At 41.5% G+C, this 14,863-nt stretch overlaps 1 protein-coding gene across 4 annotated transcripts in view; it reads left to right on the top strand.

Moving 5' to 3' along the window:
- Positions 1-6,348: 6,348 nt before the first annotated feature.
- Positions 6,349-14,863, top strand: part of BANP (BTG3 associated nuclear protein) — a 153,014-nt gene continuing 144,499 nt past the window's right edge. For 2 of the 4 annotated variants that reach the window (XM_075765763.1, XM_075765761.1), the window contains exon 1: positions 6,349-6,470. The gene's annotated coding sequence lies outside the window, so the exon portion shown is untranslated. Of the gene's footprint in view, positions 6,471-6,698; positions 7,048-14,863 lie in introns of those variants that run through there. The other 2 variants (XM_075765764.1, XM_075765762.1) reach the window with 2 other exon arrangements.

The following is a 14,863-nucleotide window of genomic DNA, read 5'->3' as shown; positions in this document are numbered from 1 at the left end:
TATTTACCCATGAAATATATTTCAATAGTTGTTTGTTTTTACTTAACAAAATTTGGTATTTTGAATTAGAAATGTATTTGCTTGATGATATTTTCATTAAACATATGCATGTCTGTCATCTCTTATCACACAGGGTGTAAGTGCAAGGCTTAGGCTCAGGGAATCCTCTTTAGTATCCTAAAGTGACAAGCTTATCTGTGCTATTTACTACTCTAAAACCTGCTAGTTAGGAGTGTCTTTCTTAAGGCTTGTTATTTATTACCTCAGCTGCCTGCTTCAGAGCATCTAAGAGCAAACCATTATCAAGCTAGGGGTTCTTCCTGAAGAACTACAAAATCAGACTTCTATTGTTGCTCATAATTGTGGGTAATTTCATATATGGAGTGTGACTGTATACAATGGAAATGTGCTTACTTTGTCTCCGCAGAAACTAGAGAAGTAAAAATCTAGAAATTTCTTGCTGACTTTTGCTGTAAGTGCCTCCAGACTAGACAGAGAAGATCAATATTTGTTTTCTTTCTGATGCTTACTAGAGGGTTGCCAGTACTCACGTTCTGGTTAACTTCAAATGAATGCTGTTACCTGCAGAGAGAAAATTACCTCCTTGATTTAGTGTTTAAGAGATCTACTTCTCCTGGCATCATGCTTGCAAGGGTGTTCCTGTCCTAATATTGTCTCAGTTGCCACACTGGCAAGTCAAACCCAACAATTCAGAAAAAATACAGTCTTGTGGTTTTACTGTAATTAAAAAGATAGAAGGAAAGTGATTTCATAATTAACATTTTTCTCACCTATTTATTTTATAGCAGCTGACAGGATGATCAATCAAGTAGTGGGGAGCTGCCTGGGATGGCATTGCTGCTGAGGAGTCTATGGGGAACCCCCATGGACTAGCTAAAAATACCACCTAGGGCAGCTTTCACAAAGCAGTCAGGTCACTACTGGGTGGCTTTAACACTCGTTTCTCTGGATTGGCTCCCACTTCCCATGTTAGACATTACTTCAGCCTAAGGGATGCTTTTTGTTGATGTCCAGATTTTGCTAGGACACTTTGTGATGCGACAGAGCTCACCAGCCTGCTAACCATTTCTACTCCGTCCAGATTTTCATTCTCTCTCTTGCATTAGGGGTCCCCAAACAGGACAGAGTATTCCAGATGTGTCCTCACAAGTGCTGAGTAGTGGGGAATAGTCACTTGAGGCTCTTTCTAATATATAGCCCACTATGCCATTAACCTCCATCGCTGCGAGGGTGCACTGCTGCTACATGTTCAACTTGTCCTCCAGGATTCGCAGTGATTTTCTCCAGAGCTTTTCACCCTAGCAGTCACTCCCCAGGTTGTACCGCAGCACAGGATTGTACCATCCCAAGTGCAGGACTTGGCGTTTGTTGCACTTCTGGAGCAGTCAGGACCACTCAGAACGGTAGCCCTACCGTCCTGCATATGACAAATGTGGTGTTATATGGAAACTTGCTGAGGGGCCACTGATGAAGATTTACACTTAGTTTATTTTACCTCTCACACTTGAAAAAATGGGGTTACGTTGCAAACGATTTTGAACATGTGTCTAAAGGGATGCAGGTCCAGAACAAGGTCAGTCAAATTCTGCTTGGAATAATAGCATTAATGATACAAAATATTACATAGCATCAATGTATCTGGATGTCTGCGGGGAAAAAAAAATATATATATATAAAGGTGGGGACTACACAGTAAATGAAAAAGCAGTTCTCAGGCAACCTTCAGTCTGAAGAAAAGGATAAAATCCTCTAAAATCAGTAAATGTGATGAGCTCCCCTTCAGGCTTTTGATAATCCCAGTGGATTAAAAAAAGACTGATGATGATAATGGTACCTGACCACGTAAACATGGTCTGCGGCAAACCTGAGCAAAGCTGGGCAAACGAGCAAATACTGGGTAAAGATACCAGCTGGGTAACAGAGGTAAAAGGGCAGCAGAAACAGCTGTGAGCGTGATCCTGGGAACATCACAGTTGGGCAAAGTGCAAATACAGAGCTTGTCAGAATGGCAGATTTCTGAGAAGGGGAATAGCCTCCTCTCATTTTTTTTTTTCCATGATGTATACAGGGAGATGGAACAGTGTGTAAATAAATAAGTGAACATTGTGATCGTGCCTGACCCTTCTCACCTCATTTCTCAGACTGGCAAAAATGATCTGACAAGACCATGAACTTTGACCAGCTGGATGACCAAACGTGTAATGATGTTTTTCTCTCTGCTGGGGGAATTCAAGGCCTTTTCTTCCGTCCTCATTCATGAAAATTAGGAGGATCTTCATAAACCATAAGTGAGATCAGAGCTAGAACAGAAAATGTCTGTATCTTGCCCTAAGTCATAGAGCTCGCTGAAGTAGGTTCAGGAGCAAAACCCACTTGATCCTGACCTGTTTTCTGTAACAAAATAAAAAAATGATTCTGAGAGAATTGAAAATGGACACGGTGTCTGAAAAGTGATGAGGAAGTATGTACTTGGAGGAGGAAAACTGACGACAGATTTCAACAGCAGAGAAGTTATCTGTTGATAAAAGAAATGCCACATCAACTTTACAAATAGCATTAATATTACCTTTGTTTAAAAAATGTATTTTATATAACTTTTAATTAAGTATCACTATGTCACAAGATGGTGCATGCTGTGCTCACAAGAATGTGCTTGTGTCCCTGTCCAGTGATGAGTGTTAGTATATAGCAAATGAATAAACTCACTCAAACAGAAACTGAATAAACAGGGGAACTTCAGCTACTCTTTTTGTTTGTAATAGCATAGGATGTGATCAAGGATTTTATCCAAGGAAAGGAAATTATTCCTACAGAGTTCTTATGGCAAATACTCTGGAGTTACTTCTGTGTCCTGATCACATCTTCTGTGTTCTTCATGCCTTTGTTTCTATATTCTCATGCTCAGCAGTGAGTATAATTATGAATGCCTGTCACTTGTTTAAACAAATGCTTTGTTTGGCAACCTTTGTTTTCCTGCTGCTGATGCAGCTGCAAAATTGTGTGCACAGTGTGTTAATTTTTTACATTTGATGCTATGGTAAGTTTTTTTCCCCTAACAAAAAAAAAAAAAAAGAGGAAACCAATGAATGAGATCTCTTTTGATCCACACAAAACATGTGAAAGCAGCAACTTCCTTAGGAAACAATAGTAAATGAATGCTGATACAACGGTAAAATAAGCTAGATATTTCCTGGAACCAAATGATTCTTCGTAACACAAGAGAAAAGTTAGCACATACATAAAATGCAAGAGAGAGACTAAAAAAAGAGGATGAAAAAGGTGGGGAAATAAAACAACAAAGCAATATCTATTTTTTTGGGGGGGACACAACAGACTAACAGGGCAACAGGATGTATTTTCTTCTATAAAATTAAAAAATGAAATTGATATATTAGGACCCTGAAGTTCTTACTCATTTTTATAAGGGGGAAGGAAAATAAGAATGGATTTGATGTAGGCACTCGAGCAAGTTACCATGGTTTAAATCAGAATAGAACTTAGAGCGTATCAACTTCTTCCCGGTGCTTCCTCATGGGCAGTCTCTTATCCCATGGTGTAGTGAAGCCTTTCTTCGCTGGAGGGGGACTTACACTCGATTTCATTACATTATTGCAGAAATATTCAGGTGAACACACTTTTGAAAGCTCATAAAGCTTAGGAGATTGTGAAGCACAGGCGGGGTAAAAGTCCCTGGGTAAAAGTCATTCATGTGTTGGTGCTGGAAATTAAAGACTAAAAGCCAAATTTGGGCCTTCTGATTTAAGCACAAAGGAGGTCTCCACTGTGAGGTTGTGAACAGAAAGATCCTCTTTCTTCTGCTCTTTACAATGTTTTCTGTCATACTTTACGCTGCATGAGGAGTATGTCATATCTGGCTGTGTCAATCTCAAGGGGGACAAGGGATAGCCTGTGACAGCGGAGTCTCTTTGTCACTTATTGGTGTAATTCCAAATTTTAAAAGGAAATGCCCCCTGTGTGGGAAGAAATGATAGGGGAAAAAAAAAATCTAAAATCATATCTCTGGTAAAGACGGGGAAAAAACCCTTACAAGAGGTAAGTTACTTGTATATTCCAGATTGCCTTAATGATCAGAGCGGACCAACTCGTTAGCAGAAGGTAGTGCTGCGGCCTTTCTCAGTGATAAATTGCTGTATTATTTTTTTTATTATGTTGCTATCTGTGATCAAAGATGTAGACATCAATTGGATCCTGCCAGTATTTCCTGCAGTTAATTTGACGACTATAGGTGGATAGTATAATTGCTTTACAACAATGAAAGTTTTTCTGTTTTGTGTTGGTTTAGCTGAGAAATGATTTACTGGCTGTACAGAGAGGAGCAGGATCTCACATCCTCAGCACAACGTGCGTTAATAATCTCTGGGAAGGAATGTACTGATGAGAAAACAGGACAGCTTTTACATCGCATTTGGTTTATGATGGCAAAGGCTTTTACTAGCAACTTCCCACAACAGGTAGTATACTGATATTTATGTCCCATTTTTTTCTAGCTGGGACCTGGCAATTGCTTGAGTGCAGCAGAAACTGTTTGGCAAATCTGTTGCAGGGCAAATCCGTGCAGCAAAGCGTGAAATAATCCTGTGTGAAAAGTCAGTTTTTAAGTAGTTTAACCTTTGAACTTCCTAATCTGCTTGTGAAGGAAGAGAACATAATAAATAAATCAACAGACTTAGCTGAAGTTACAAATCTGGAAGCAGAAGCAAGGGTTTTCCTAACACACCGGCTGTTAATTCCCAGGCTCACAACAACTCTTTAATACTGAAAACGCCAGCTCGAGAAGTTGCTATGAGCGCTTTCGAAGAAAGGCAAGGTGCACGTGCCTCTGCCAGCACAAGTTTCCCTGCCTGAAACATAAAACCCCTCAAGTCCTGTTCTCAGACTCCCTCCGTAACTCCCAGATGAGCAGGAGCAGTTGCTGGAACACTTTAGAGACTGGCGCTTTTGTGACATGCACTGTTTAATTTGTTCCAGGTACAAAAGTCCTGCAGTGGACACCCTGAGTTTGAACACAACAAAGCTACAGTGCCAGAGAACAGCGTTTCAAACCACTAGCCCAACAGCCGTGGCAACGGCTCCGCGTAGCCACAGGGCTGGAGATGGCAGGGTAGCCAATTACAGCTGAACCAGAGCGGATTTGATTGCACGTCGTGACACCGCAGAACTGAATTAAGCAGCTTAAGGAGTATTTTTATGCAGAATTCTGAAAGTCACCGCTGGCTACGCTGAAGCTGAAAAACGAAGTATGACGATGGTCTGGTTTGGGCAACACTGTGATATACAAGGATATAGTAAAATAGTCTAATCTTTGTCGTCTTTCAGAGCTACTTGCATATTTCCTGCATGCTTCCTTTTTGCACTTTTGCATATTTTTATCATTCCCAGAAGGTTAACAGAAGGTTTTCCACCTTCGCCCAGTCATTCTGTTCTCACACCAAATGCAGGAACGAAGCAACAGAAGAATCAGTCTGATGAGCTAATTTAGCAAATTCCCACTTGCTGCCTGTTCTTCAGCTGCGTTCTGAGCACGGTGACATTTTTCTCCTTAATATGACAGCTTGCATTCAGCTCGTCCCACCTCAGCGGTGCGAGCGCTCAGGAGCCGTTTGAGCAGGGAGAAATTTCATGGAAGGACCGGAGGAAGGAGTAGGAGAAGGGAACGTGTCAGTGTGTGAATGGCTCAGCGCAGGCGGCTCTCGAGGTGCAGATACAGGTTTAATCTGCTTGCTGACAACTCCGCCGGCCAACCCCTGTGGCTACATTGCCCGGCAGGTCTGGAAATGCTGAATAATAATAAAAAATGAGATGTTACACTGGAGTTTGCGGTAGCCCCAGACGCTGTCGGAGAAGGACTCGCAGAGCCACGCTCGGCAGGACGTGACCGCAGGCTGCGGGAAGGCATGGCCGCCTTGTCCCTCACCGTCCCGGGGCGCAGGGCTGGAGCCTGTCGTGGCGTCCCGGTCCGAGCAAGAGGGTTCTGCGGAGCCCTCAGGGTTGTGGCAGGGCCCGGTGCGCGCCTCAGGGTGAGTGGGGGAGAGAGAGGGGACACGTTGTGTGGGTGTAGCGCGTGTGCGTGGGTCTAGTGTGCGAGGCGTGGGGGTGCCGCGTGTCGGGTGTGCGGCGCGGACTACAAGTCCCGGCATGCACCGCTCCCGGTGCAGGTACTACAGGTCCCGGCCTGCTTGGCGGGGGCGGTACCGAAGGGCCGGCGCGCTGCCCTCTGGGAATTGTAGTCTCTCCCGGCGGCGCCTCGGTGAAGGGCGGCCGCGAGGCCGCGCCTGCCGTGCGCTTGCGCGGCCGTTCGGGGCGGGCGGGGGCCGAGCGGGCGCAGGGCGGCGGCGCCTGCGCGCTGAGGAGAGGGAGATCTCTCGCGAGGAAGGACGCCATTATCGCAGCCGCTCGACAAACACCACGAGAATTCGGCACCGCACACGGTAACCGCGGCGCCCCGCGGCCGGACGGCTGGGGCTGAGCTCCCGGGGGGCCTGACGCCGGGCGTGTAGCCCCGGCCCTCACAGCCTTCCCGCTCCTCACAGAGCCGCCCGAGCACCAGGGCCGCGAGGCGGCGGCTTCGGGGAGGGGCCGAGCCGAGGCGGGGGGGCCGCGGGCCCCCGCCCCCTCACCCGGACGGGGCGGGGGAGGGCGACCGGGGGACTCGCCTCCTCCCGCCGCGGGACGCCGGAGCTGGGCCCTCCGCGGGGGGGGGCTGCTGTTCACCGCCTCGCTCCCCGCCTGCTTTCTCCGCGCTCAGGCCTGGGGAGGGGTGTCACCCCCCTGCCGGGGCTCCTCGCTGCTGGCCCCTGCGCTTGCTACCGCTGCGGGGGGCCGCTGGTCACCCCTGCGGGGCGTGCGGCGTTTGAGGTGGAGGGTCCGGTCCGTCCTTCCCCCGGCAGTGTCCCCGAAGACCGTGCCCTCTTTCTCCCCCATCTCCCCGAGGGCTGTGTTTTCTCGTTCCGAAGGACGGGGCAGGTTTGAGCCCTCCCCGCGGGTCGCGCACACGCTGCACTGCAGGCAGGTTTTTGGGAAGAGGTGTCCCTCCCTCCTCCGCTCCCTCCCTCCCTGTCGTAGGAGAGTGTGACTGGTGACATTGGTACTGCCTCTTCCTTTTCTCCGCCGCTTGCAGGTAGCGGTAATGGAAAGGGGCTGCTGCTTTCCCCATGCCTGCTAGTGTGTGTGTGGGGGAAAGTAGTCTGTTTGGCGTGTGTGGTCATGTACTCCTAGTAAGGGTTTTTCACATCCATATCGGGTTGGTAATTTCTAGTCTGTTCATATTAGTGAGCTGTTTGACAAACACACGTGGTCTTCCCTTTTTCCTTATTATTCAAGTGTTGCTTTTTTTTTTCTTTTAAAATCCTTGTACAGTTGGAAGTTGTGTACTTTAACCAAATATAGTAATTTTATCCTATTGTGGGACATACAGTTTATATATCAGTTTATTTTTAGAGCGCTCAAGATTTTTTTTTAAACAGGTTTCGAGGGGTGTTAGTAACTGGGTGATTGCTTCAGTGGAAGCAGCTTTCAGATTGTTGTAAAATGATAATTGGGAACTTTTTTTGCATTTTTTTTTGCATTCTGTGTGAGATTATCTTAGGTGTAGTATCCTGTTGATGTCAGTCTTTCAAGAAGCAAACATAAAATTTGTTGAATTTTGAGTATTGAAGCAAGATCTTGAAACAACAGGCAAAAAACCCAAACAAAACCAGACTTTTGTCTTAATGTTTTTATAGTAGTGCATCTTGAAACAATGGATTTTCTTGGTTGGAAAGTATTAATATACATTTAAAATGAATGTCCATAGAAATCGACCAGAATGACAGGAATTTGATTCTGAAACTGTATGAGCGTTATTCCCTACATTAAATGACATCTTGGCAGTAGTTCAGTTTTCAATAATACATGAAAAGCTGTTACAAAGAAAGACTAGTTAATTTATTGAGGAGAGTAAAAAGATGGAGTTTGAATCCCAGAAACATTCCATCTCCTTCAGAGGATGAAAATATTTTGTAACTTTTTTCTTTGTTTTGTAATTTATGATCTGTTTTACAATAACAGTGACTGGTTTTAATGTCTTAATTATCCAGCCATGTTTAAGTTGTGTGGTTACAGGACAGGTTTTAAATTTTAAGGTTCTTTTAAAGGAATAATTGATTAATAACATTTGGAGTAACTGAATAACAACATTAAGATTGTAATAGTAATTATCAATATTCTCATTTGAAGGGGTTCCATTGGCACATGTTCTGCTAAACATGTTTGAAAAAGGCTTGTTTCCTGCTTGTGCTGTTTTTAACACAGTACAACACCCGTGTTTTACACTGTTTTGTACTGATTAGGTGAAGATGAGCTTGTAGTCTCCGTGTAACCAGAAGTGCTACTTACAGGTTTCCCTTGATTTTGCAAGGAGTAGTGCTGTGGGATTCAGACCCACATGAATTACAGTAATATGCTCACATTTGCAAGGACTTGAAGTTGTCTCTGGTCTTTATCTTGAGCTTTCCCCTAAACCCATAAAGGTTGTTTGTGCAGGAAGAATACATGCCTTTCTCTTGTCAGAACTTGAATGTCTTCATATCTTTCATTGAAGAATGCCTTGAATTGAAATTGCTGTCATGCTCCTTAGGAAGTAACTTAAGGACTCTCTCAGTACATTCCTTTTGAAAGGAAGAGATGGGTGTTTCTCTGTGCACAGAAGCTCTTGTCCCAGAGATCTACAGAATTACGTGAATTGAGCAGAACAGCAAGAGCTCCTTGTAGGAGGAGACAATGCAAAGCTAATGATTAGAATTAGAACAACAGAATGTCTATGTATACTAAACTTTGCCAATAAAATTTTTTTCACAGATTTGATTTTCTTTAGTTTGAAATTTGCTATTTAGTTGTTAACTATTGAAGTAATTTTATTTGTTTTCTGTTTTTTACATATTCATTAAAAGGCTAAATCACAATTTTTTTCAAGTAAAAATAAAAAGAATAAAATGTCTTTAAAGTCATGTCAAACACTTGTTTCCTTGCAGTTATAGGTTTTGAAAGGTACTGTTAAGCGCTTAGTTTTGCCTACCACTTGTTAGACTGCATGTTAAGACATTAAGCAAAAGTGCACAAAAGGATTAACGTCGTAAAATCCTTTGCATTTGGGACTTTAAATAAAATAATTTGTAACGTCGTCTGTTGAACAAAATTATTTTATCTTGCTTCCTGTTTGTGACACCCTGATTTAGACCACTTAAGGGGAAAAATACAGTAAGTTCAAATTTTCCTCTGAAAATTGGAGCACCTGTATTTTATGATGAAAAAAGAATGCATCTCCTTCCTGTGGAATGTATTCATAGCAACTGTAAAGTTAAAACACCCCTTCATTCCCTGCTCCTTAGACACAAACGTGTCTGTTACAGGTACCAGCTTACCTCTCTTGAACATCCTATGAATATATAGTCTTGCAAGTTTACAGCTGGAGTTACTTTTTTTTTTTTTTTTTGCCTAGAGGAGGGAGGGGGAATGGTAAAACAGGATCAGACTGTACTTATGAAAGTATTTCAGAATCTGAAGAACTACTTGCTCTACGTTTTTCCACTGAAATGATGCTCTTCAGTTTATTTTCATAAGTATTTTTTTGGTAAGAGTTTTAAAATACTAGTATTATCCTTGTGTTTTAAAACAGCGCTAAAATCTGTTTCCTTTTTCTAGATAGCTATGGGAGGTACAATCTATTAGAAGACTTTTGAGTAAGCAGATTACTTGTATATTTTACGTTGGCCATCATGCTTTTTGATAGTAGAAGCCTGTGTCAACACTGGGGTCTGTCCTTGTCCCCCCCTGGAATTGCAAGATCAGAAGGTTTTTCCAGTGTATAGAAGATTAGCAATGCCCATAGTAGGAAAAATATAAAATGATAAAAAAAAATATAAATTACGGTATTGCCTTTTGTTGTCAAAGATTCTGTTTTGGGTAAGCCCAACACATAAGAATAAAGCATTTTGCACAAATTTCCCTTGAACTTGAGGCAGATGCCTGTCATAGTGCATACTAGTGCTGGGGTGCCCGCTGTCTTTAGCCTGAACAACTTTGAGGCAAAGCTTCAAAGTGATACAGCAAAGTCTCTTTCCTGCAGAGAGGAAGTTCAGACTTTCAAATACTGCAACCTTCCACTTTAATTCCTTCTGTCCGTGAAAAGTGTGCACGAAGCAAGGGTGTCTTACGAAGCACACCAAAGAAGGCCAGGTATATGTCTTAGTCCCACACCCTACCTCCGCGTTTGTTTTTTGTTTCTGGAGAAGAGCTAGTTTTAACGTGGTGAAGGAATCTGATGGTCAGAGGAAAGCAGAGTCTGGCACACAGTGTGCATGCTCCGCTACACAGACCTGACAAATGATGTATTGTGGGAGAGCGCCCCATGACATGCACACGATGTTTTGGAGCTGAGAAGGGTGGCAGCTTTGGACGTAGAACAGCTTAGCCAGATGGAAGTGGCTTCGCAGCAGTGCTGTTTTGTTGCAAATCAGCACAGGGCAAGACGTTTTCCTTGGCAGCTTCTTCTGGTTGCAATTTGACTGATGGGGGTTTTCATCACAGAGTTTCAGCTCTAGCCGTGTGGTGTTGGGAATGTGATGTAGGAGTTGGATATTGGAGCTGTGCTTGTATTCTTAGGGTGCGCACGGCTCAGGAATACAGCTCTGCTACCCAAGATACAGGGCTTAGTTGCTGTTGCTTTCATTTTTATCTAGACAGTGACAGGTCATTTTTGCAGTGTGTCTGCTTCCAGAAACACATAAAAGCAATTTTCCATGCTAACTAAAGTTTCTAAATGATCTTTTCCTTTGCTTAAGGTAGAGAACGTTCTGATTCTTTATGATTGAAAAATATGGATATTGTTAAACATGGAGAGATCTGCATCAGAGCCAGTTTTTAGTTTGATCAAAGACGTATGTACTTACACTTGCCTACTGCGGTGATTTCAGTTTGAAATGTACCCTGAATTTAGTAATATCTTTAACTCTTCAGAGCAAATAAGAGCCTCCAACCTAAGTCTGATTTTTATGAAAGCGAATAATGAGTAGTTTTTGTTAATTAAAAAGTCCAGTTCTAGCTACCATAATTTAAAGAATTATTTTTTCACTTTTAGTGTTTTTTTTCCTAGAAAACATGAGATTGTATTGTGTTATGGTTTTCTTTTGACATTTTGGATAATTTCTAATAAACTCATTTAACACCCCTTCCACCCAATTATCATACACTTCTTAGCAACATATTTAAAAGTAATCATTTTCTGTTTACACTAAATTGCAGTGTTTGGTCTGTGAAGTAATATTTGCTTTGGCAGAGGTAGTAATACAGGACGTGTTTTAGGAATTCAGTAGTTCAACCCTTCGGACAGAAGTCTAATCCAGGTCAGGTTTTTTTTTTTTTTTTTTCTTAGATAGTATGGTTGCTGGCTTATTCTTTACTCAGCCTTTCTTCTTGTTCTCTTTATAAACCTGGAATAAATGTTGTTGGAAGGTTTGAAGAATCACAGGCTCTTCTGGTAATGTAACTGTTAGCATGTGGTCAGTGATGCCAAAATTGGTGATAAGCCTTCCAGTGGAGTCAGCAAATCTTGTGGCACAGCGGTGTGCCTTTTCCCACTTTGTGGGCCTCTGAAAGAGGGAATCTTCATAGAAAATATAATCTCTGAAATTCGTTCTTTGGTAAACATTTCTTATTAAATAATTAATGGCCTTGCTGTTTCAGTGGTCATTTAAAGTACCATCTGTGATACCATTCATTAAGCTGTTTTCTTGACTACAGAGAATTATTTTTTTATGAGGGGGAAAAATTACTTTGTGATACTGAAATAATTGGACGACATAAAGAAGAACTGGGCTTTCAGAGGTAGAAGTTGAAAACTGCTAATTTTCTTAAAAATCTCTTTATTTCCTATCTTTTGATCTTGACTCTGTACTTTCAGTCTTGCAAAATGGAAATAAGCTTAAAATAATATAGATTGCATAGAGTTTCACAAATATCAAATGTAAAATGGAGAGAATTAAAGTATTAAGCAGGAGGGAAACTCATGGGATAGCTACTTAATATTGAAATAGTGAAGCTATGTTAGAGATGTGTGCAAGTGCTTTTATCAGATATAAATTATTATGTAGGTGGTCAATATTCAGAAGCTGTCATTTATTCATCAAGTTTTAGTAAGTGTTTTAATACTAAAAATTTTTTATCTCTGCCCTCCTGGTAGCATCTGACAGCTTTTTTAAAACTGTTATTTTTAGTTGCAACCCTTTTGTTATGCTATTTATTTCCCAATTTCCAAAGGGGATTCAAATATTGAATAAATAGGTGGTATCTAGGTAAGTTACTCTTCTCATACGTATATTCCTTAAAAAAATCCCTTTGTTTTGAACCAGTACTTGTACAGAAAGTATCTCAAAGTGGTCAACACACAGTATTGTTAGCTAGAAAGCAGCTACTAATGTATCATGTACAGTCTTAAAGAACTTTTCAGCTTTTTGGCATTTGCTTCATATGGGACATTAGAGTTAAAATATCTCAAAATTATTTCAGTCTACACCATGGAGATTTCAAAGTGTTTTACTATCAGTACACTTTTTTCCTGCCTAAAAATGAAGTAATGAAACTCAAATTTGATAGAAATTTTATTCTCCAAAGTCTCCTCTCATGCAAGTTTAGGCTCAAAGATCTGGTGATAAACCTTGTTCCAGTTTACACATACTTGCTGGGGGAAAATGTGCTGCCTTGATCTGTCATGAAGTAACTTACGTTTCATGAGCATAATGCGGATCCCTCAGTTGCAAAAGAGACTCATCAGAAAAAGACCACTTTCCGACGTCTGTAAGAGATGTTTGTACTGCTTGTACCCTTCTGCCAAGTGTTTGATTCCCAGGACTGGAAGAAGACTTCACAGCTTTTCTCAGTCAGCTTCTCAGCCAATTCTGAGAGCTTTGGAGTAGCAGTGGTGAAGCTCGTTTGCTGTGCTACTTTGTCCTGCTGCTTGTGAAGATTACAGTGTGGTACAAGAGCTTTGGGTGATACCTGCTCTGAGTTAGTATGAGGTTGATTTCATAGCTAGGGATACCTCAGCTACCAGCATTTTGTGGAATAGCGGCTTTTCAAAGAAAGTTCCCCACTTCAGCTCTAAATCACTTCTCAGTAAAGGCTCTACAAGATGTTTAAAAATCACTGCTGTTTCTTCTCTGTTTCCCCTGCAGGAGGAATAATACCAACTCTTTTAAAATAACACCTTTTATTCAGGAACCAGGCAGATACTGCACCTTGGTTTTTTTGGGAGGAAGGTTTGGGTTTTTTTCTTTTCCAAATGGGGAAAATTGAATCCTGAATAGCGTGTAGGGTGATCCCTTGGTGGACCAGTAGCACACATCATACTAGACCTGTTGTTGCTGAAGTCTGTATACTACTGTGGTTTCTTTCATGTTAGAAGCAGCGTAACTCTTAATGTCTTTTGAGTTTTGTGATGGAAAACAGGAAATAAAGCACTCAGAATTCAAGTATTTAAGTACAATGCTTTGACTGCTGTATAATCAAGTATTTAAGTACAATACTTTGCTGTATAATCCACTTAGATTGCAGTATTAAACTTCAAGCAAAGTTTTGCTCTTTGTCATACACATCATGTTCTGGTAAGAGCTTTCTGCTTGTGGACAGCATGACAATGAATTGGGGTGCAGCTGTATTTTTGTTCCATTCATTTTTCTTGTTTGTTCATGTTTCAACTAGAAATAGCGGTAGCATGGTTTTTGGGTTCGATTTTTACCTGTTTAGCAGGAGTGTCATTTTGCTAGGAACACATGAAAGTACTCCTGAATAGGAAACATACAGGACCAAACTTTGAGGACAGTTTCTGGCATAGAAAGGCCCAAGGGTACAACCATGTGTAAAGGCATCGGCACTGTGAGTTAGGCGAGATATTTTAAGGCATGCTTTGAGTCTGACATTGTGAACTGCCTTCACTAATTGGAGTACGCTCTGCAAGCATTCAAGTCATGCTGATAATCTCACCAAAAATATGTCCATTCCCAACATCTGCAGGATGTTTTGGAGTTTATTGAGGCATAAAAGAAAAATACTTTTATCGGTGTTATAGTTTTTGTAAAAATTTAAGATATGCCCAAATAATTCTGATTCTGTAAGGCAGTGGTTTGAAATTCCTAAAGTCAATATGAAGTATCACAGAAAAATAGATTAAGAGGTTATAAAAAAAAAAAAAAGTATTCTAGCTTCAAATGGGGGTACAATTACCCAAAGTTCAAAGGACATCTGGACTACCTATCTCAAAAAACCTCTAATCATGGGTAGAAGTTCTTTGAGGCTGAGGAGACGTTTTTATATATATAATATGAAACTAATTCTGGAAGTTTGTTCTTTGAATTTAAGTGTTTGCAGGTTTTTTTGGAACTGTTAGCAATAAAGATTCTCCATCTAGTGGATGAAAACAATAAAACAACGTGACTACATCTGGTTCTGCATACTGCATTTGCTGTCTGGGCAGTTCTTGCTTTGTATTTGCTGGTTTTCAGCCATACAAATTGTGCCTAGCATTAATGACCTACGTCCTGAATAGTTATACCATGATGCAGAAAACTGACCTCTGCCTTAAGGCACTGAATCTGCAAACACTTATGTACATCCCGTCCATGTGGGTAGTCTCATTAAGTTCAATGGGATTATATGTCTGTAAAATTAAATTCAGATTTTTTTTTCATGTCTAAGCACCTGAAAGTGTAGTTATAATAGGTGTTAACATATCCTTCCTAGCTCACTTGGGAATAATCATATCAAAGATGTGGCACTGCGGGTGTTGGCACAT

This window comes from Balearica regulorum, chromosome 13, assembly GCF_011004875.1.
Source record: "Balearica regulorum gibbericeps isolate bBalReg1 chromosome 13, bBalReg1.pri, whole genome shotgun sequence".
NCBI classification, from domain to species: domain Eukaryota; kingdom Metazoa; phylum Chordata; class Aves; order Gruiformes; family Gruidae; genus Balearica; species Balearica regulorum.
The sequence above is the reverse complement of the archived record's forward strand: the minus strand, read 5'-3'. Positions and strand labels throughout refer to the sequence as shown.